The sequence below is a fragment of the Vidua macroura genome, chromosome 14 (assembly GCF_024509145.1).
Source record: "Vidua macroura isolate BioBank_ID:100142 chromosome 14, ASM2450914v1, whole genome shotgun sequence".
NCBI classification, from domain to species: Eukaryota; Metazoa; Chordata; class Aves; order Passeriformes; family Viduidae; genus Vidua; species Vidua macroura.
The window spans coordinates 4,079,657-4,102,383 of NC_071584.1; the positions used below are offsets into that span (position 1 = coordinate 4,079,657).

The window sequence follows — 22,727 nt, forward strand, 5'->3', positions numbered from 1 at the left end:
AGGTTTTTTATTCCCAAGCGCTTGCTGGGAATAAAAATACACTTTATATCTGCTGTGTGTGCACGTGGCTTGGGCTGTGGTTTCACAGTTCGGGGGGGGGGGGGGGGGGGAAGTCACTTCCCACTTCCCACCTGGTGTCACTTGTGAGGAGTCTGTTGGTGGCTTGTGGCTCTCAGTTGTTCCCTCTCTCAGGGCCCCCCCAGCTGGCACAGCCCAGGTGCCCTTGGCTTTGCTGACACACCCAGCTTGTGCCCAGTGCTGTCCCCAGCACTCCCAGCCCCTTTTCCAGTTCTCCTGCCCCTCTTCCTCAGCCTGGGGTTGTTGTGACCCAGGTGCAGGACTTGGCACCATCTCACTCCAAAGTGGGATTTCAAATTCTTTTTATTTTGCCACTCCAAACCTTTATGCAGCTGCACCTAGGCTGGGAAAAAACCACTTTTTTTTACTGGTGTATCTACTCAGGAGATCTCTGATAATTCTGTTACCCAGGAACAGGGAAAGCTGTGTGCTGGCCAAGCCCCTGTGTCAGCAAATCCCAGGTTTTGTGGTGTTTGCTTCCCCCCAGCACAGTTTGATTGGATTAGTTCAAAACAGCTTTCCTTCCCTTTGAGCTCTGTGCCAGCAAGGGAGGCTGAAATCCTGCCTCAGCAAATGGTGCAGGGCTGACCTCAGGAACGTCCCCTCCTGAAAAAGCCTGGAAAATGAGTTATACTTGAGAATTTTGCTGACTTTAATATCACTGAGCTGCACAGTTCTGCCAAAAGTGGGATTAGTGCCAGCAAAAGGAGCCCTTGGGACAGCTGGGAATTGGGCTGAGATTCCCACAACAGGACTGCTGTCACCTCCATGGAATCGTGTGGGCTACTCCTCATGGCTGTTAATGTGCAGATATTTAATTATTATTAATTATGACTTCTACTGATAATAATAATTATAATACATATTAATATGATAAGAATGGGATAAATCCTTTCCCAAGGCTTTCGCATGGATGTACCCAGAGAAGACAAATCTCCTTTTTTAGAGTATTTTTGGGACGAGAAGCGACAGTGAGGAATTTCACCCCGTGAGCTGGGATGCAGATCCAGCACTTTGCAGGGAAAGCTCCTTCAAACAGAAGTTAATTATTCAAAAAGAATTCCTGTCAAAATGCCACTTCTCAGAGGCTGTGCCAACCTTCTGCTGGAGTGGCTGGAGATTCATTAGGAGCTAAGGAGAGGGTTAAGATTTATCAGGAGCTGAGGAAGGCTCCATCCTGACAGAGCAGCCCGTGCACAGTTCATGGCCAGCATCTGCTGAGCACCTGCAATAAATCAGCTCCAAATTCACCTCCTGAGCCCCAAGCCAGCCCTGCTGAGCAGCTCAGGTAGTGCTTGTACTTCCCAGGGCAGGAGGAACAAGCCTTGAAGCAGTTTAAAGCCCTGCTTCCTCCTGCCCCTCTCCAAATTAACTGCCTGGACACTAATTGGCATCTCCTCGGTGCCTGGAGCTGCTTCCAAGGAGCTGCAAACAAATGAACTCTGAAACAAGGCAGGAGCAGCTCAGAGAGAGCTGGCTGCTGGAGACAGAGGAGCAAAGCACAGAGCTGGGAAAACTCGGGTGCAAACAGCTCATAACACCTCTGAAAGAGAGAACTGAACTGTGGAGAGAGCAGCCCTGCCATATCCTGATTATTTAAAGAGAGGGAGGTGCAGCTGTTTGGATTTCACAGAGGAAAACAGTGGGAAAGCCTGGAATTGGTGTGGGAAGTTTAAAGCAGTTCCAGCCCAAAGCTGAGACAGAACCAGGTGGATCTGTCTCTCCTGGGGGTCACCAAGAGACAGCAAAACCCATTCCTGCTCTTCCTTTCCCAGTAGGTGATGCCTTGAGAGGCTCCTGGAACAGAGGCTGGACAGAGTTAAAGGAATAAAGCAGGGATTTATTAAAAGGCCTTCACAGGATTCACCTTGGGCAGTGCAAGAGCCCGGCTGAGGCTACACCCAAGATGGACCCTGGGTCAGGAGTTTTCACACTTTTATAAGTTTTGGTCCATTTCCATTTTGGAGTTAATTGTCCAGTTACAGCTCCAGGTTATGCAGTCCCATCCTCCCAGTCTTGCTCTCCTCAACTCCCTGTTGTTTGCACTTTTTGGGCCTGAAGCTGCAGTGGTGTCCTTGGTTCTGGGGCTGGAAATTTGTTTAGTTAGACAAATTGTTTTATCTAACTAAACTGTGAGAAGAACTTGCTAACACTTTATATGAAGTTCAGAGTTATATCCTAATGCAGTACAGAATCTAGAAAACATGAAAATTAAAACTGAAGTTGTCACAGGGAGCTGGGATTTGGCTGAGCCTGGGCAGAGCCGTCCCCTGGAGCTGCTCCCCTGGCAGGGCTGGGGGTGCCTCCAGGGACCCGGCTCCCCTGTGCCACAGGAGATTCCAGCTGGTGCCTCCTGTCCTGCACACCCTGTGGGACACATCCCTTTGTTCCTCTGCTCCCTTCCCCTTCCCCTGGAAGCCATCTCAGAAGCTGCAGTGGTTTCTCCTTTCCTTCCCGGTCCTTCTCCCTGTCCCTGCTCCCTCTAGTGTTCCCAGGCAGCTGCTGGCTCTCCTGATCTGCTGTTGAATTTTGGATTCCTTTTCCCTGCATTTCACATGAGCTGGGAATGCCACCAGCTTTTGTCCCCCCTCAGGAGTGGAACCAGGGCAGAGTCTGCAACCTCCACTTCCCCTCCTTGTGCCAGCAGCTGAGGCCAACTCCGAATCCATTTGATTTCCAGTTTTGATGATTTCCAGGTCATTCACTCACTCTCAGTTCAGTTTGGGGATTTCTTTTCCAACCATTGAAGTTCCTTTCTAACTCAGGGAGCTGGAAGTGTAATGGGATGTGACACCTGGGATTAGAGGCACCAGATTTTGGTGCCATTCCAACAGCATCCATCACACCTGAACATTGTGCTTGAGTTCACTTTAGACTCAGTCTAAGTTTAATTAAGTCTATAAAAGCTTTTGGAGCCGTGAGATGTTGCCTGAAAATCAGAAAATGCAAAAGGGGACTGGAGATCCACGTTGGAATGACAGGATCGCTGCTGCAGAGGGAGGCTGGAATTAAAAACACCTCACAGAGAGATTGTTTCCAGAGTTCTGACTGAAATGTAACTGTTTAATGAGCTCTGAATTGTGTGTTTTTTAATATAAATATTACATTTTCATGAGAATATCTGGAAAGGGTTTTGGGATCATCAAATCCAATGCTCAACCAGCAGCACCAGCACTGTGTCCCAGGTTAGAGATGTGGCTGGGGGTGTGTTCTATCCCCATCTGTCAGAGATGGGGCAGTTCTCTGCTGTTCACTGGGCAGTTTTCTTTATCTCTCCCATAGCCAATCCTCCCTCCAGGAGATCCCTTCTCTTCATGGGCCATTAATTATTAATTATCTTCTGTTCATGGCCAGTGAGTGTCCCTGCATGGCTGAGAAAATTCCATCATCCCATGGGGTGAGGCTCTGCCCAGGGGAGGAGCCAAGCATTCCTACCTGGATACAATCTGACCTGGGGAACACCACAGCAGCCTTTGCCCACTGCATTCCCAGAGGAGCAGCTTTCTTCTCCACTGCATTCCCAGAGGAGCAGCTTTCTTCCCCACTGCATTCCCAGAAGGAGCCCAGGCCCATCTCCAGCAGCCCTGGAGCTTCAGAGGAAAACTCCAGCCTTGTCCAGGATCCCTGCTCCAGCAGAAGGACAGCTGGCACTGCAGGAGGGCTGAGCCACCATGGAATGGGACTGCTGCCAGCACCCTGACCCACAGGCTGCCAGGCCTGTTCTCACTCTGGCAGTGGTTTGTTTGTTTGTACTATTGTTATGGACAAAGTCAATTGGGGAGGCTAATTATAGATAAATCAATTAACAAGAATTTATTAAGCAAGCGGTATTAAGCAAAAAACAGCACTGGGCGGCCGGGGAGTTTCCACTCTGCCACGGCGCCCCTTCCCCCTTTGACCTTTTTGTTTTTATAGTCCCCCCTCTTTTTCGGTTGACGTATTTTCTCTCGATGCACTCTGCGCCGGTGCAATTGGTTGCTAGGGGGTCCTTTTTCTCTCTGCCCTTGGTGATCATAGGGATGAAGGCTCCTTATCTTCTTTGCCGGTTGTCCTTGGTCTAAAAGTTAGCTTGTATATAGTTAGTTACACAGTCTTCTGTGCTAGCTGCATTTGCACAATTCTTAAGCAGAATACTTGTTGTTTATCAAACCCCCCCCTTTTTTTTTTCTCCTCTTTCTCTTCTCACAGTCTGAAATTCTCTATTCAGTTTAAATTCTTATTTTCTTTCAATGTTCGTTTTGATGAACAAAGACCTTTTTATTACAATCCCTCCTCTTTCTCTTTACCAATTTGTTCATTAAAACGCTTTAACTCTTGGTGGCTTAAGACCAGGGTTTCATCTACTTCTGAGTCCCTGGGCAATGCTTCGTACCTCTCCCTAATAAGCATTAGATGAGCTGCCTCTAGTCTTCCTTTTACAATGTCTATGATTTTATTAAAAATGCAAGGTCCGAAAGTTAAACCTAGTAACAACAATATCACAGGACCTGCAAGTGTTGATAGTAGCGTGGTAAGCCAAGGGGAGCTGTTGAACCAAGTCTCATACCAGCTTTGCTGTGACTCTCTCTCCCTCTTTCTCCGTTCGAGGCCTTCCCTTAGTTTAGTCATTGTATCTCTCACAATTCCCGTGTGGTCTGCATACACACAGCATTCCTCCCTAAGGGCAGCACATAATCCTCCCTGTTGCAAGAATATTAAGTCCAATCCTCTACGATTTTATAATACTACCTCTGACAGGGATCTTACAGACTTTTCAAGGGCTGAGATCGACTGTTCAATGCGGGCTAAGTCTTCATCTACAGCAATCCTCAAGGAATTAAATTCTTGATTCTGTTTTACTAATGATGCCACCCCGGTGCCAACACCTGTTCCACCTACAATCATTAGGGTAGCCACTGTCAAGGCTGTGAAGGGTTCCCTTTTTGATAAGTGATGTTCAGAAGTGACTTGAGCATTAAACACATATTCCTCAGGATGATAAATGATTTTAGGGACTATTACCACTTGTATGCAAAACTCAGAGACTTCGTTGAATATGTCAAGAGCAATACAGGGTGTAAGCCCCCCTCTGGAGCATATCCATTTAGTATTTTTGGCTGGAATCAACCATTTTGCCGGGTTACTCCTATGCTGTGCTTTACTGACTGTTTTACACAAATGTTTCTTTTGCCACGGGACTCTCCCTATGCATCGTCCCTTTCCAGTTACTGCTGCTAACGTTATCCCTTGGGTTTGGGGGTCTTTCCAGTTACATTGTGGCGGATTGCTCCCATTAACTCGCTTGGGTTTCTCATTGAGCCCTACTGCCTCATAGAAAGGAGGTTTAATATCAAAGCACAGCCAGCATTGTTCAGTAATGTTAGGTCGTGTTACATTGAGGACTTGGTACGCTGCCTGCATAAGTTTCCAAAGGGTACTTTGCTGGGGATCCGGGGTCGGGAGTATGAGGGTCCCGCTTCCGGGCATTGTGGTGTCACTGGTCCCTATAGCTGTCTCGGTTAACTTCTCCTCAGCAATTACAGAGTTAGGGCCTATGGGTAGAGGATCATGTGGTAGGATTTCCTTTTTTATTTGAATGTACCCTCCACGATCCTTACCCGGTTCCCAACACCTTACTCCCCAAGTTTTTCCTACCAGCCATCCTGGGTCCAGGGGGTTGAGCACCTGTATTTTTCAAGGACCTACAATTCCCCATATACAGAATTTCTCCTTGAGTGCCATACCATGGAACTTTGCATCCTTTAGGATACCATGAGACCTGTAAAAATTTATCTGGATGGGTGACAGCCCAGGCAGTTGCTATGGTTTCACAGCCCCAATATCCACATAGATATTCCCCAGGGTAATTACAATATCCCCTCCCAGGATTGGAGCTAGGACACCAATAGATAGCGTGGAAGTCAGGTTTACTCCATCCCCACACAGAGTTCACCAAGTCCTCATTAGTAACTAAAAAAGTAGGAGCTACAGTGGTGGCATTTTGCTTAACAACTTTCCCTTGGTCTATTTTGGTCAGAGTCCAATTAAATGGCTGGTGTGCATAGTCCCCTTGTACAGGCCAGGTACAACATATAACTAATATGTACAGAATTTGCCAGCAAGGGTGGAGTCCAAACCGCCCCAGAACTTGATTATCATTATTTCCCCCTTCCCGCTGTTTGGTTTGACATGTTATTGCCGGGCTCACCTTTACCCTTGGGAGATCAGTACCCTTGAGGCAGTTCTTGAAATACCTTTGAATTGTCCCAGTTTGAGGGCTTTTTCCTCCACTGCTTCTTATCCCTCTGCCTCGCTCGCCGACCCGGTTGCTTCGAGCCGCGAGGTGTACCATCTTCTCGGCAGCAAGGATATTCTTCAGGAGGACCCTTACTCTGTTTTTTGCTGCCTCTTTTTGAATGATTCCCAATTCTTATCCTTCACTTGCGGTGAATTACACTGAATTCCAGGTAAAGTCTTCAGGCAATTCCCTTTTATAATTTGAACAATTAGGGGAATTGGTTCATTAGAGTGGTAACAACAATTTTCAGGCCTAGCCCCCTTAGTAAACACCTCCCACCACTCTTGGGATTCCCTTGGTAGGGTCCCGTTCTCTTCTCCAATCTTTAGGACTGACTTTGTCAGTTCTCTTTCTAATTGGTAACACCCTTTACAAATACCCCTAGGAGGGGTACCTCTATAACTATGGACCCACCACCGTTCCTGGCAGATTTTACAAATATAGCATACAAAAGGGTAACAATCACAATCCTTATTTGTACAATAGACTCTAAAATCATCAGTTACAGGATATCCATAATCCAATATCTCACTATACCAGCTGGTTTGTACAATTTTTACTGAGTCCATTAAGTCCGTTTAAATGTGACCTTAAGATCTCCGGGTTGGCTGGTTATTCTCCAGGGGTCTTCGGCAGCAGCAGCAGTAATCGGTCCCTTTATTCGGCTCGCATGTGTCCATCCCTTCTCGGCGGTTCTGACTGCAGTTTCTGTAGTAAGTAAAACAACATAGGGGCCTTCCCAGTTTGGGATTAGTGAGGTTTCTTTCCAGGTTTTTTTATTAACACCTTATCACTTGGTTTTATATTATAAAAGGGCCTTTTTAAATCAGGAAGACTGAGAACCGGTGCATTTACTAATTCTGCCTTGAGGTCCTGTAGTTTTTCCTCATCTTCCCAAGTCCACTTAAGCAAGCCTTCTTTTGTTAGTTTCTCATATAGGAATTTTACTTTCCCGCTAAATCCCTCTATCCATTGTCTACAGTACCCAAACAGTCCTAACAGCTGTCTAACCTCCCGCTTTGTCCTTGGCCCTGGCATAGCTAAGATTCCCTTAACCCTTTCTGGGTCTAGTTTCTTCGTTCCTTGATTCAGTCTATGTCCGAGATACTTCACCTCTTTTTCCACAAATTGTAATTTGGATTTTGACACTTTGAGTCCTTTCAGGCTTAGAAAATTGAGTAATCTTTTACTCTCTTCCCTGACAATTTCCTCTTCTTTCCCAGCTACTAACAAGTCATCTACATACTGAATCAGGACAGCCCCTTCTCTCAACTGAAAATCTGTAAGCAGCTGCTCCAGTGCCTGGCCAAATAAATTAGGGGACTCTGTAAACCCTTGTGGGAGTACCGTCCAACGGAGTTGTTGTTTCCTGTGGGTGTCTGGGTCTTCCCATTCAAAGGCAAAATAGTCCCTACAACTTTCTTTAAGGGGACATGCCCAAAATGCATCCTTTAAATCTATAACACTATACCACTGATTTTCGGGGCCTAACTGACTTAATAAAGTATGAGGGTTAGTTACTACAGGGAATCTTTCTACAGTCCTTTTGTTAATTTCTCGTAAGTCATGTACCAAACGGTATTTCCCATCGGGTTTTTTAACAGGAAGGATAGGAGTATTAAAAGGGGACATGCAGGGTTCTAATAACCCTTGTGCTTTTAATCTTTCAATTTCAGGTTTGACCCCTTTCCTTCCTTCATTTGGAATTGGGTACTGCTTAACTCTAACTGGGACTTCAGGATTTCTTAATATTATCTCAAAAGGTTTTATGTCCAATCGGCCAGCTTTTTCTGGGGTATACCACACTTCAGGGTTAATTTTCTGTTCGTCCTCTACCCGAAGAGGACATAATTTAATATTTAGCTTCTTGTCATTTATGTCGATTCCAATTCCTAATTCAATCATCAAATCTCGTCCCAGTAAGTTATAGTCAGCCTCTGGAACTAACAACAGTGACCCTATACCTATTTTGGAGCTGGTTTCAAAAATCACGTCTTTGATTACAGGCACTTTAAAGGCTTCCCCTTTTGCCCCAACTACCTGTATTGTTTCTCTTGATAATTTACACCCTGAGGGAAGGGTTTGAACCGTTGATCTCTCAGCTCCTGAGTCCACAAGAAACTCATATTCTTGCTGCTGGGGACCAATTTTTAGTTTTACCAGGGGCTCTGTTTTTTCCTGGGTCCCCAGCAAATAGAGCCCCTGACCCCCTCAATCTTCCTTGAATTGCTTTTCATCTGCCAACCTTTTTCTGCATTCCCGCTGAAAATGCCCTCTCTTACCACAATAAAAGCAGCTTCCTTGTCCACTCTCCTTTTCTCTTCTCCCTTCTTCTACCTTCTGGCCCTTCAGCTTACTTCCCTGGAACTGACTAAACGTTCCCCTCTGCCCTTCACGTACCACAGCCATCATCACTCTTGCTTGTTTCCTATGTCCTTCCTCCTCTCTCCGTACATACACTTTCTGAGCTTCCCGCAACAATTCATCCAGGCCTCTACCATGCCAATCCTCAATCTTTTCCAATTTTCTCCTAATATCAGGCCAGGCTCTGGCCACAAACTGGGTCTTTAACAACATCTGTCCTTCCGGAGTGTCAGGGTTTGCTCCGGAGTACAGCTGAAAAGATCTCCGGAGCCATCCTAACCATTCCGTGGGGTCCTCATCTTTCTTTTGACTCTCACAAAAAGCTTTATTCACATTCTGCCCCTTAGGGACTGATTCTCTGATCCCCTGGATAAGAATTGTTCTTAAGTCTGCCATATGTGTCCTATGCAGGGGATCCTGCTTATCCCAATTAGGACGCTGTAAAGGCCATTTAGTATCTGCTTGGGGTCCTGCCTGATGGTCTCTATCCCAAATCCTCAGACCGGACGTCCTGATCATCCCTCGCTCCTCAGATGTGAATAAAATCCCCAGTATTGACTGCATTTCATCCCACGTATACACATTGGGCCCCAGAAACTGATCCACCCGCTCTGCAACTCCGAGGGGGTCTTCCAATAGATGTCCCATTTCTTTCTTGAGCTCCCTCACATCTCCTGAATTAAGAGGTACCTCCACATAACCTATTCCCGGAATTTGGGCTGGTTGTCCCTGCTGACCAGCATTAGGATTAGGGATCATTCCCAAAGCTACTTCCCTTAATGGATATAGAGCTTGCCTTTCCCTCTCGCTTTTCCCCCTTGTTAGGCTACGAGTAACACGACGATTTTCCTCAGGGACCGGTTCCAGGACTTCTACTTCCTGGTTTTCAAGATCCCCCCCTTGATCTAAATTGGGGTAGACTACTGGTGGTGCTGGTGGAGGTGGAGGAGGGGGAGGTATGTATGGTAGAGGGGGTGCAGTTGGAACCTCCTCAGGCTTTTTATTTTTCTTCTTTTTTTTTTTTTTTTCTCCCTGGGTGCTTAAGGCAAAAAGTTTTGCTCTTGTTTCCCCCACTATCCAGAGAGCAGCGTACTTGCGCTCTTCCATATCAAAAGGTTCTTTAGAATTTACATAAATGTTTAATGACTGGCAAATCCAGTCCTCGAATCTTCCAAACACTGGCCAAAATAAATTATCACCACAGATTTGTTTCCCTCCCCATACTTCCATACAATAATGTATCATTTTTGCCCTATCCTTCCCTTTTCTTGAAGGGTATTCATCCCAAGATTTTATTATTAAACCTAACGGACTGTCAGGTGGTATCTGAGGAAACTTTACTGGGGTCCCCGTCCCCATGGAATCAGAGGGCTTGCTTTTCCTCTGTCCCATCTTCCAGGACACCTTCACACACACACACACTCGCGGCCCCCTGTTCGTGGCCCAGCCCCTCTCGGGGTCTGGAAACCGCACTACTTAGAGGTCCACACTTGCCTCGTCCTAAAAGGACGTCTCGTACGTTATGTCCTGGGATCCCAACCCCAACCGAGCGGATCCCACTTTTATACTCACGCTGTCCTGCGTCTTCGCCCGGGCTTCGTGCACAAAGATTATGGGGTTACCGGTATCCCTTTTGCTTAATACCGAATTTAGGTTCGTCGGTAAGGGCCCGAGAAGGAAAAGCCTGCACCAGGGCCGCTGAAAAGGCAGCGGGGCGCCTCCCTGATTAGGAATTCCTGCCCGTTTGCCCTTATCCGAGTCACGGCACCAAATTTGTTATGGACAAAGTCAATTGGGGAGGCTAATTATAGATAAATCAATTAACAAGAATTTATTAAGCAAGCGGTATTAAGCAAAAAACAGCGCTGGGCGGCCGGGGAGTTTCCACTCTGCCACGGCGCCCCTTCCCCCTTTGACCTTTTTGTTTTTATAGTCCCCCCTCTTTTTCGGTTGACGTATTTTCTCTCGATGCACTCTGCGCCGGTGCAATTGGTTGCTAGGGGGTCCTTTTTCTCTCTGCCCTTGGTGATCATAGGGATGAAGGCTCCTTATCTTCTTTGCCGGTTGTCCTTGGTCTAAAAGTTAGCTTGTATATAGTTAGTTACACAGTCTTCTGTGCTAGCTGCATTTGCACAATTCTTAAGCAGAATACTTGTTGTTTATCAAACCCCCCCCTTTTTTTTTTCTCCTCTTTCTCTTCTCACAGTCTGAAATTCTCTATTCAGTTTAAATTCTTATTTTCTTTCAATGTTCGTTTTGATGAACAAAGACCTTTTTATTACACTATTGCATTTGTATTTTAATTTTCCTAGTAAAGAACTGTTACTCCTGCTCCCATATCTTTGCCTGAGAGCCCCTTCCCTCCAAATTATTATAATTTTGAAAGTAGGGGGTTTACATTTTCCATTTCAGGGGAGGCTCCTGCCTTCCTTAGCAGACACCTGGCTTTTCAAACCAAGACAATGGTCTCCCGTGCCACATCCACGTTTTCTGAACCCTCCAGGGATGAAGACTCCAGCCCTGCCCTGGGGTTGGTCGTCTAGGGACACCCAAGGACAAGGATTCCTCTGCTTTTGAAGGAAGAGGGAAGTGGCAGAGCTTCTCTCGCACAGGAACGTCTTCCACAGGCTCCGGGAGTGGGTGAGTGACAACTGAAGGCTGAGCTCTGCTGAGCAGCACAGCTAATTAGCACCTAATCTAATTAGCACCTCCTCGGCTCACCCCTCCACCCCGCCCTTCCTGAAAGCTGCTTGTTGGGATTTTTGGCACCCAGTGTTGGGCTGAAGCACAGCTTTGTCCTCCACGTGCCCATCCTGCCTGGAATGGGACCCGACAGGATGGAAAAGGAGGGATCCTGTGGGATTTGGTTCTCCAGCACATCCCTCCCAGCCTGGTGTCTCCCAGCACAGGGAAATGGAGCAGGTCATGTCATCCCCCAGCTAATCCTAGACGTTTCTCTCCAGGAATGCTGGGATTGTTGCTCCCAGCTCAGTTCCTTGGTGGCAGAAACTCCCTCACATGCAGGAAAAAGGTGGAAACCCAGCACTTTTCCCTAAATCCCAGAACATCCCCCCAGTTGGCAGCCAGGAGCTGAGGACATGGCCCCTTCCCCTCCTGCCTGGGTAGCTCTGAGGTATTGCTGGGGGATTTTTAGTGCCGGGGCTCCTGCAGGGCCAGGAAAGTGGTTTGTGCCCTGTTATCCATGGAGGAAAAAGCAGAAATTCCATTAACCCCTTGGAGACTGCACTGCAGGAGCATCCTGGGAGGGAGCTGGGGATGGGGATCCACAGGGGGATTGGTGTCCAATTAATTCTTTCAGAAACACTCCAGCCCACCTCCCAGGAACCCACCCAAACCTTCCACAAACAAAACTGGAGAGGTCCCAAGGCCTCCCTGTGCCCTGGGCGTGTCACTCACTGTGAGTGCCCCTCTCTGCTTTCCCCTTCTGTGGGCCAGAATTGTTTCCAGAATGATGAACCTGGAGGGAAATGCTACCACCTGGCAAAGTGAGGCTGTTGCCAAACCATCCTTCTATTTATTCCATGAGGAATCTCAACATTTTGGTTTTCTGCTCCAGTCAGGGCCAGAGGAAAGAAGTTTGGGCAGCAAAAAAAAAAAAAAAAAAAAAAAAAAAAAAAAAAAAAAAAAAACAAAAAACCAAAAAAAACTGAAGTTGAATCAGATCTTAAGCCTGAATTTAAAACAGGTGACATTAAAAGAACCAAAAAAAAAAAATCCAGCAAAGAATAAAAAGTCCCTAATTCTCCTCCAGATCTCCCTCTGCTGCCTCCCTGTCCTCCCATCCACTCTTCCCATCACCTTCCCTTGCTCTGCTCCAATTATAGGTCCCTCCAGGCAGAGACCTGCCAGTGTTTCTGTCAGGGAAGTGCCAAGCCCATCCTCGATGCTTTACAAATAATCACAGGCAACACATATTTTGTGAAATATTGAAGCTCTTCCTGTTAAAAAAAAGAGAAATCTCTCTGCCATATCAGACACGATGAAATGTCAGTGTGCCATCCTTCCTAAATTAACATCCTTCCCTCTGTCACTCCTGCTGTGGCACATGGGAGCTCAGGATCCATCTCCTCCTTCCCACAGGGAAGAATTTGGTTTTAAATCTGAGGCACAAACTTGTATACAATTGAATGCCTGAGGTGGGTAAGAATGAGGGAGAATCATCTCAAATCTTCTTTAGCTGCCTTTGTTTGCTGCCCTTCAACTCTTCATTCCCTGCAATCACTCAACACCTGGAGGATGAGGCACCCTGATAAAGGCTGCAGAGTTCTCCTTGTTCTCCCTCGACTTTTCCAGGAGCTGAGCATGTCAGGAGCCTTGCAGCCCGTTCCAGTGCTTGACAGCCCTTTCCCTGAAGGAATTATTCCCAAAATCCAGCCTGAGCCTCCCCTGGCACAGCCTGAGTCTGCCGGATCGGTCCGTGTCTCACAAACAGGACAGACCCTGACTGGCTGCAGACTTAGGATTTATTATGTGTGTGTATCATACAAGCAAAAAGCAAGAGACACAGGAAAATAACAACATCCATGCAAACACGGATCAGAGACAAGATGGCAGCCCATGCAAAGCCTTTTTCTACATATTCTTTGAACCAATACTGTAAAAGAGAAGGTGTAAAATCATTATACTCTAACCGATTAGAAAAGGACCCACGTAGTTTTAACATTAACAAAATGACTTCTATGAACTTCAAATAATACACAGTAATTCATTATTTAAGATTGAAACTTTTTCTATCTTTGCAAAGCATATATCTAGGAGTTTTCATATCTTGAACTAGCAATAAGTTCTTGTTCTTTCTTGTTCCTTATGATAAATATAAATGTATTCACTTGATTCTTAACTTCCTAGCTTCTTACGAGAAGGTGTTGAAATTTCTCAGCTTTTCTTAGCTTTATGTCTACTTTCTGGGGCCTTTTTGCACTTTTTAAAGTCTTTTCCCTTTTTATATTCTTACACCTGCGGACCAGAGAAATCCACTGATGGGAAGGGTCCCATGGAAATGGGAACTGGGAAGAATTTCAGTGCCCAGGAAGATTCTGCCCTGAGATGGGGTGGGGTTGGCAATATTTGGGGGGAGGGATTGGGCAGGTGCTCCTGGGGGCTGAGATGCTCCAGCTTTCAGGTCTCTCTCCAAGAGCACTCTGAATTTATTTCCAGGCTGGAAATTGTGCCAGGAATTTGCGTGGCCAACATGGATCTTGAGGATTTGAGGTGACAGCTGGGAAAGAAATCTGCTGCTAAAGCTGCACTGGAGTTATTTCCCTCTTTCTGCCATCTCTCTCACTTCATTAAGAGCCCAGCCTTCTCCTGGGCTGGAACTGAATTATTTGCTTTCCCCTCCAATCTGCCTGAGGTGGAGTGAGCTCCAGTGGAGCTGGCAAACACAAACAAATCCCATCTCCACGGGGTTAAGGGGTTCAATTGTGTTTCTCTCAACCTCTCCTGACCAGAAAGTTGGGATTTGCTCCCTCTGCCTGATCCCTCTTGTTCCTGTCTGGAATTGTTTTGGGGAGCAGAAGGCTCAGGGCTGTGCCCCCAAAGCAGCTCAGGCTGTGTGAACACAGCAACTTTCTGCAAGTTAAATCTGCTTCTATTTCTGGATTTGAAAAGGAGCTGAAATGCCAGTGGTGATGTAATGTTCATTTACATCTAGAGTCTGTTTCTATTTATTTTTGCTCCTATTAACTGCCTCTTGATTCCAACAGTTTGGGTTTTTTTTTTAATCCACTGAGGCTCTCTTTGCCATGAACAGCTCATTTTTTACCTAAAGCCTGCCAGATTTTGTGCTTTATTCAGTCCAGAAATGAAGAAAAATGACAGGTAGAAGGGGATATGGATGTTTCCTCTCCAAGGGAAGGCTCCTAAATTTGATAGGAACTGTTTCTCCAGGAACTGCTGCCTCTGATTGCCACTGGAACGGCTCTGGAAGGAGCTTGAGGGGATCATTCACCTCGGCTCTGTCCTGGATATGCAGAGCTGGGAGATGCTTTGGGGTTGAGATTTCCTGGACCATCTTCCATAAACACGAAGAGATGGATTTAAAATACCTGCAGAGCTGATGTGCAGCCTGTGGCTCCTGGTGCTGCTCCAGTCAAGGGGTTCCTCAGCCCCAGGGCAGGAGAAAAAGGCAGAAAATCCTGGAATCACAGGGTTCTTCATGCTGGAAAAGACCTTTAAGATCACCAAGATCGGCCACCACCATGGTCACATTAATCCATGTCCTCAGGTGCCATGTGTTTGTCCCTTGGACTGAGAGCTGAAATATTGCAGGTTTATTTTCCTCCCTGCTCTCATCTCCTTCAGTTTCTGGGCTCACTTTTGTTGATTCAACCTTCTGGGGTGCCTTTAATTTATCTTGTTCAAAGGTTTCGGGGACCACTGCCTTCCTTAGTGCTTGATCTGTTTTCTGAAGGGATAAATGCTCCGGTGTGGCTTTTTTAAACTGGGCAGAACTGGAGCTGGCACTGGCAGCAAGAATTAAAGCACAAGAGTTCAGCTCTGCCTTCAGAGTGAGCAGGGACTGAAAGATATTGAAGGATTTCGTTGTTTCTATGGCTATAAAATCCTTGGAGAATATAACCCAGCAGCTCTCTCAGTGCTCTTGCTCAGCAGAAGTCCAAAGAAATGCTCTCAAACCCTTTATTTATGGGGTTGTTGAACAAGGAGAATGCAAAATTAAAGAGAGGCTCAGGATCTGTCCTGGAGCTTCTCTGCCCCCAGCAAACCCTGTGTTTCACAGCTCACCAGCCTAAAAATGCCCCAATAAACCCAGCCAGGGGAAAGCTCTGACTCATTTTCCCCTCAGGTGGAAGTTTAAGGCTGCCCAGGTAAGCCCAGATCATCTGAAGCTGAAAAAATGTGCAGAGAAGCAACATGAAATCAGTTCTGTCCTCAAGGCTGGGCTTAACTCTCCTGCCAGGTGTTGCTGGGCTTGGTTTTTGCTGAAGGACAGAGCCCAATGCCTTGATTGAGGATCAGGAGATAGGCCAGGCTTAAATCTGTGTGGGCAGGCAGAGCTGGAGCTGCCAGGTGCTGCTGGCAGGGGTGTTCAGATCCAGCTGCACTCGAGTGATAAATGAGTGGGAAATGCAGATTAGCACAGGCAGAAACGGGAGGGGAAGCTGATTTATCTCCCCCTGTTTTAGAACTGATTTATTTCCCTCTACTTCAGACCTGATTTATTTCCCCCTGAGGTTCCAGTGGATCAGCTGAGCTTGGAACAAGCTCCAGTTGGCAGAGGGGCAGTGAGGGAGCAGGAATATTCCTGAGCACGTCCCAGGTGTGCTGTGTGTGTCCTCTGTGCATCCAGGGAACCTCCAGCTCTGCTCTCCACAGGGTTGGGGGTCGGTTTTCACTCTACCTGCACAGCCATTCATTTATTCCCTATTTTATACATTTAAGAATCTCTCTTTTTCCCCACAGTAGGAGGGAACAGAAGGAATTCAGTCCTGGAAGCATCTCAGAATATCTTTACCACATTCTCCTCTTTTGTCAAATGGTTCTTTTTTCCCAGTTTCTCATTTCATAGGTTTGAAACTGAAGCTATTTAGAGCCTTCCCTTTCCCTTGCTTCTCCCTAAAAATATACTTTGGAGCTGCCAGAAAGGTTAAGGAAACACACAGACATCCCCTTATGGGGAAAATGGGGAAACACATCCCAGCCTCCTGCTTTTCTCTCTCCTCACAGCCGCACACATTTTGATTTTGTCATTGTTGTCTGGTCATTATGGGGAAACAGAATGAAAACAGGCAAAAGAGAGCAAATCAATATGCTCCAAACCCACTTTTTAAAAATCAGGTTGTTTAATATGGCCATGGGAGCTGGCACTTGTAGGAAAGGAAGGTTTTCATATTATAAATGTACAAAAAACTGGGAATCTGCCTACCTTCAAACTTCCAGCAGTTCCCTTGGACAATTAAACCTGCAGTTGTATTTATTGCATCCCTCATTTCCTCATTTGTGTCTCTTCCAGGGATGATATTCATCAACAATTGGGGGTTTGCTTTCCTGGCCAACACAGCTAAGGGACTGTAGGTATAAATATAAAATATAAATATAAATAATAGAAACAATTGCTCACAGTCTGTGGGTGTTACACAAGGGAATCTCCATTCTGGGATGCACAGGAACTGCTGGCTTTGGGATTTCTGGGGGAGTTCTAGCAGGGTCAATCAGGTGAGTGAACTCCAGGGCAGACTGTTCCCACCTCAGTGCTCCCCTCATTCCAGAGCAATGGAAATGGCAGAATTGAAGGAATCTCTGCTGGATGTTGATTCCCACTGAACCTTCAGAGTTCTCCCCTGTGGGTAAAGAATGACAGAACCACAGAATTCCAGCCTGGGTGGGGTTGGAAGGAGCTTAAAGCTCACCCTGTCCTGTCCACCACCATCCCAGGCTGCTCCAAACCCCGGAGTTTCCGGAGAATGCGGAAGTTTGGTGAATCCATCTGGGAACAGAGTGGGGGAGCAGATGCAGCTTCCAGAGCCTGAAGGGGCTCCAGGAGAGCTGGAGAGAGGCTGGGGACAGGAGATAGAGGGACAGGACACAGGGAATGGCTCCCACTGCCATGGGGCAGGGATGGATGGGATATTGGGAATTGGGAATTCCTGGCTGGGAGGGTGCGGAGGGGCTGGGATGGAATTCCCAGAGCAGCTGTGGCTGCCCCTGGATCCCTGGCAGTGCCCAAGGCTAGGTTGGACACTGGGGATTGGAGCAGCCTGGGGCAGTGGAAGGTGTCCCTGGAAGGTTCTGGAAAGGACATGGACTTGAGGCATTTTGTGAACCAGCAAGGAAGGGTTGGACAAATCTCATGGAGCTCAGAATTAACGATAAGAGAATTCTGTAGGTGGGAATTCTCTGTCCTGTAAAACACAGGGATTTCAGGGCAATCACTCCTGCTTTTCACTCAGGAGCCAGAATTTGGCCCAAAGAGCCTGGCAGGAGCTGCTGGAGCCCTTTCCCTGAGTGTCAGGCTCTGCTCAGGGGTGCCGCAGTCAGCCCCACAGAGCATTCCCTGAACTCTGGGACTAATTCCTCCAGGAAGACCAATTGAATTCCAGAGCAATTCACTAGGAAAGAGCTGAATTGCTTGGCAGGATAATGGAGGCAAGAAAGAACCTGGCAGGAGGGTGAAGCCTGGCATGTTTCTTTGACCAGAAAAGTCCCAAATATAACAAGTGAACCAAAATTCCCTCAAGAACCATAAATAAGGAACTGAATCCCTCACTCCAGGCTCATCTGCTCAAGACCTGCTGCTGGTGTGTGTTTGAAAGCCAAGCTCCATCCTCCCAACACCAGAATAGTTTTAGAGCCCCGAGCTGCTGAAGAACACAGAAATAATGTTGTTATTGGAGTTGTGCTAATTCCATCTCGTGTCATTACCTTGCTCAGTCTGGGGGAAAAGGATTCTTAAAGGATGGGGGTTGCTGTTTAGGGGGAGAGTGTTTGTGTGGGTTTATTGCTGCTGGGTTTTAAATGTTACGGATGATGTTGGTAAAATCATAATAAATGGAAAGTGGTTTTACTTCTGGTTTTACTTCTTTCCCTGCAACTTTTGCAATTATTAAAATGCAGAGGTTACGATGTAATTTGTTAAAATCTCTTCTGAGGGATGCAGAGGGAATTATTCCAAGTGACTCAGACCTGCTGAGACTGGAGGAGCTTTTCAGAAAGGTTTGGGAGTGTCTGAGCAAATCCGGGAAGGCCCTGCTTAAATAATGAACTGCTAATTGCAAATTTATGGAGTTTTGGCCATTTTCTGGAAACTGCCTCCCCTCGTTCGTTCCTGTCTCCCATGGGAGGTGGTTTATCCAGAGGATGGATCAACAGACCCTTGGCTGTTGGTTACTCTGATTTGAGGTTCCCAGTTTGCCAAGCCAAAAGGTGGTGCTGGGGTGAGGAGGTGAAAATCCATGGGTGTGGAAAGGTTAAAGATCAGGGGGAAGGAGCTCTGGAATTTGGGAATAACAGGAGTCCTTTGGCATAGTCAGACATTTCTGGGAAAACCAGCCCTCCCTGTTCACCCCTAAAAACAAACCAGAGCCTTCCAAACAGAAACGTTCCTTGAGCTGGTTTGGGAGAGGATTTCAGGATGGTGAGGAAAAATCATGGGATGTCTCTCTCTAATTCCTGCTCCCTGCAGGCTCTGGACACGTGTGAGCACAAGGACTCCAAAATCCACAGGAGTTTCTCTTTGGGCAGCTCCCACAGTCCCTTGGGCTCTGAACTGATGTGCAGAAATTGGGGGGAGCACCAGGGGCCTTCCCACAGCCCTGTGTCCCTGCAAGATCCAGCTCCTGGACAGCCCTTTACCTCCAGGGAGTTTGGGGATACCCCTAGTGAACCCCCCGAATTCACGATTCCATCTCACCCAGGCTGGTTAAGACACCAATGCCCTAAATGTGATTTTAATCCCGATTTATGCAACTCATCCCATTCAGATTTGGGGGTTTGGGTGTTTTTGAGGGAGGGAAGCACCAAAGGGGGTTTTGCCTTGGCCAAAGCTGTTCTCACACCCTGGGAAGGCGATCTGCACCTTCCCAGGGCATGGCTGCTGACCTAACTCAGGGCCAGGGGATATTTTACAGGATATTTTGCTCCCTGTTTCTGGCAGATTTTCCCATGGGACAGCTCCAGCACTTTGGTGAGTGAGAAGCTGCATTTTCCAGTAAAATTTTAGGGACTGGTCTGAGAGTTTTCCTCTTCAGCAAAGAGGGTGGAAGTTGAACCCTGGGTAATCAATCCGTGATTTTTAGAGATAAATGTGAATCAAATGAAGAGATTTGACCTAAAGGGTGTTGGGGTATTCCCTATCCAATAATCAAAGCTTAAATGTGGAATTTACTGCTTCCAAAAAGTTTTGAGTTGTGCATTATACAGCAAGTGGTATGCCAAAATATTTCCTTAAGGAAAAAGAAAAATAAATAGAAAAAGGAAAAAGAGAAGAGAGAAAGGGAAAGAAAATGGAAAAGAGAAAGGGAAAGAGAAGGAAAAGTGAAAGGGAAAGAGAAAGAAAAGTGAAAGGGAAAGAAAGAAAAGTGAAAGGGAAAGAAAAGGAAAAGAAAAAGAGATGGAAAAGAGAAAGGGAAAGGGATGGAAAAGTGAAAGGGAAAGGGATGGAAAAGTGAAAGGGAAAAAAAGGAAAAGAGAAAGGGAAAGATGGGAAAGAGAAAGGCAAAGAGAAAGGGAAAGAGAAGGAAAAGAGAAAGAAGGAAAAATTAAATGTAAAAATAAAATTAAAACAAAAATAAATGTAAAAACAGAAAAAGATACAAAGAGAAAGCAAAATAAAAACAAAGAAAGGAGAGAGAGAAGAAAAAAATATGAAAATATTAAAAGAAAAAGAAAAGGAAAAAGAAGTTGTTAAAAACTGATGCATAAATTTTATAGAATCTCATTTAAATTAAATTAGAAGTTTATGTTTCCTCTAGGGATGGAACCAAGGATAACCAATGGTGCCAGGTGACATGAGTGGAACAGGATTTTCTGAGTGATCCCTGCTGAACTGGATAAAATAATAGATCCAGAAAGGCAGTTTGGGGGGTCCCTGATATCACCAGACCCTCCTCCAGGAGGAGGAGGAAGAATCCTGGCCATATTCCAGCTATGGGATGCTGAGGGGTGTTCCTGCCTCATCTCTGTCCCTCTGCTCTGCTCGGGGCTGTGGGATTGGACACCTGGGGACTCACTGAAAAGGGATTTTTCCACTAAAAACCACTCAATGCCTCTTGTGCTGAGGGGCCGGGACATCTCTGAGCCCAGCTGCTTCTGCAAAGCTGCTTCTTCCTGCTGCCTGCACTCATTCCTGCCTTGGAGAACCCTTCCCGGAGCCAGCGGCTCCTCGCAGGCCTGACCCCGCTGCTTTCCCGGAGACAGGAACGGAAATGGTCTGGCTTTGCCACAAACTGCTCAGCAGCCACAAAAACGTCCCTGTCACCAGCAGGGTGATACAGCACCTCACTGCCTGCAGCACAGGGACCTCTGGCTGCCACAGAGTGAATTCCTGTGCTTACAGGATGGATGGAGGATGGATGGATGGATGGATGGATGGATGGATGGATGGATGGATGGATGATGGATGGATGGATGGATGGATGGATGGATGGATGGATGGATGACAGATGATGGATGGAGAGCTGGATGGATGGATCCAAGCGCTGATCCCTGCACTGACAGCCACACCTGCAAGGTGCAGCCTGCTCCAGCAGAGCATTTGGACCCATGAGGGATTTGCCTGAGCTTTCCTACCTTTCCTAATTATTCTGTTTTACATGTGCAGAGAGTTAAATTTTCTCTCTAATCTAATCTAATTTTCTAATCTAATTTTTCTATTTCTAGAAGCTCACATTCTCTAGGCTGGAGTTACACAATTCCCTTTCCCTGGGCCGGGCCCAGGAGCTGGTTTGCTTCTTCTCAGCATCCTCTGTGGCTTTTCCCAATGCTTTTCCCTTTTTCAGGCTATTTTTTGGGACAGAATTTTGCCTTCGTGCCTCATTTCAGCTGTCCCAGGGTGCTGCTGTGCTGGAACTGCAGCCCATGGACAGGGTCACTTGGGCAGGATTGAAAACTGGCTGATGGCCAGCCCAGGGAGGGGTGGGAAGGGTGGGAATGGTGCCATATCCAGTTGGGACTAGTCTTGTGTCCCCCAGGGATCAGCACTGAGCCCAGTTCTGCTAAATATCTTTATTATGATCTGGATTAGGGGATGATCATCAGTAAATTCACAGATGGCACCAAGCTGGGTGGGATGTGGATCTGCTGGAGGGCAGGGAGGCTCTGCAGAGGGATCAGGACAGGCTGGATCCATGGGGTGACAGTAGAACTGTGAGGGTCAACAAGGCCAAGTGCCTGGTCCTGCCCTTGGGTCCCCATGGAATGCTCTAGGCTGGGGGAAGAGGAGCTGGAAAACTGGGAAAGGCCCTGGGGGTGCTGAGGAGAGTGGCTGGACTTGAGCCCAGGTGTGCCCAGGTGGGCAAAGCCAAGGGCACCTTGTGCCAGCCATGGTGCAGGAGCAGGGCAGTGCCCGTCCCCTGTGCTGGCACTGCTGGGGCACCTCCAGTACTGGGGACAGCTCTGGGACACTCTCGGCAGGACCTGGAGGGGCTGGAGCGTGTCCAGGGAAAGGAACGGAGCTGGGAAGGGGCTGGAGCCTCAGGAGAGGCTGAGGGAGCTGGGAAGGGGCTCAGCCTGGAAAGGAGACAGCAGTGGCTGCCACTGGCAGGAGGACACCATCCCTGCTCCACTGCTCTGTGTGTGTGCAGGACCTGGACAACAACAACCCCAGCCCATGGAATGCCCACCGTGCCACAGTTCTGCAGGAATCCCAAGCACCAGCGTCTCTCCCACAGGGACAAACGGGAACTTTTTGTTTGTGGCTCAGAATCACCTGGAAAACTCCACCCGGCCGGGTGCTGGCACCTCTGACCCCAAAGCACTTCCCAGCACCTGCCCCAGCCCGATCCAGAGGCTGAGGGAGCTGGGAAGGGGCTCAGCCTGGAGCAAAGGAGGCTCAGGGGGGCCCTTGTGGCTCTACACAACTCCTGCCAGGAGGGAACAGCCGGGGGGGTCGGGCTCTGCTCCAGGGAACAGGGTCAGGAGGAGAGGGAACGGCCCCAGGCTGGGCCAGGGTGGACAGCAGCAGGAATTTCCCCATGGAAAGGGGGGTCAGGGGTTGGAACTGCCCACTGGGGTTTGGAGCGCCCATCCCTGGAGCTGGCCAAGGAATGCCTGGCGGTGGCACTCAGCGCTCTGCGCTGGTGACAAGGTGCGGACGGGTGGGATTTGCTAAACCCGGATTTGCTAATCCCGGATTTGTTTTTCCAGCCCCAGCGATCCCTCAGGACGGGAGGGGCCCGCGGGCTCCCGGCCCCTGAGGGGCACCAACCGCGGCCGCCAGGGAGCGCCAGGAGCAGCGCGCCTCGCGCATGCGCAGCGCACGCTCCCGCGTCCACCACCCCGCCCGCGCCGCCTCAGACACCGCGCGGGAGGC

General features: G+C 47.7%; 1 long non-coding RNA gene across 1 annotated transcript; it reads right to left on the reverse strand.

The window, feature by feature from the left end:
- Positions 1-6,896: 6,896 nt before the first annotated feature.
- Positions 6,897-10,612, reverse strand: LOC128814612 (uncharacterized). The gene is made up of 2 exons (XR_008439423.1): positions 10,292-10,612; positions 6,897-7,063 (listed from the first exon to the last, which is right to left on the reverse strand). It is a non-coding gene; the product is annotated as an uncharacterized LOC128814612 (long non-coding RNA).
- Between the last annotated feature and the right edge of the window lie 12,115 nt (positions 10,613-22,727).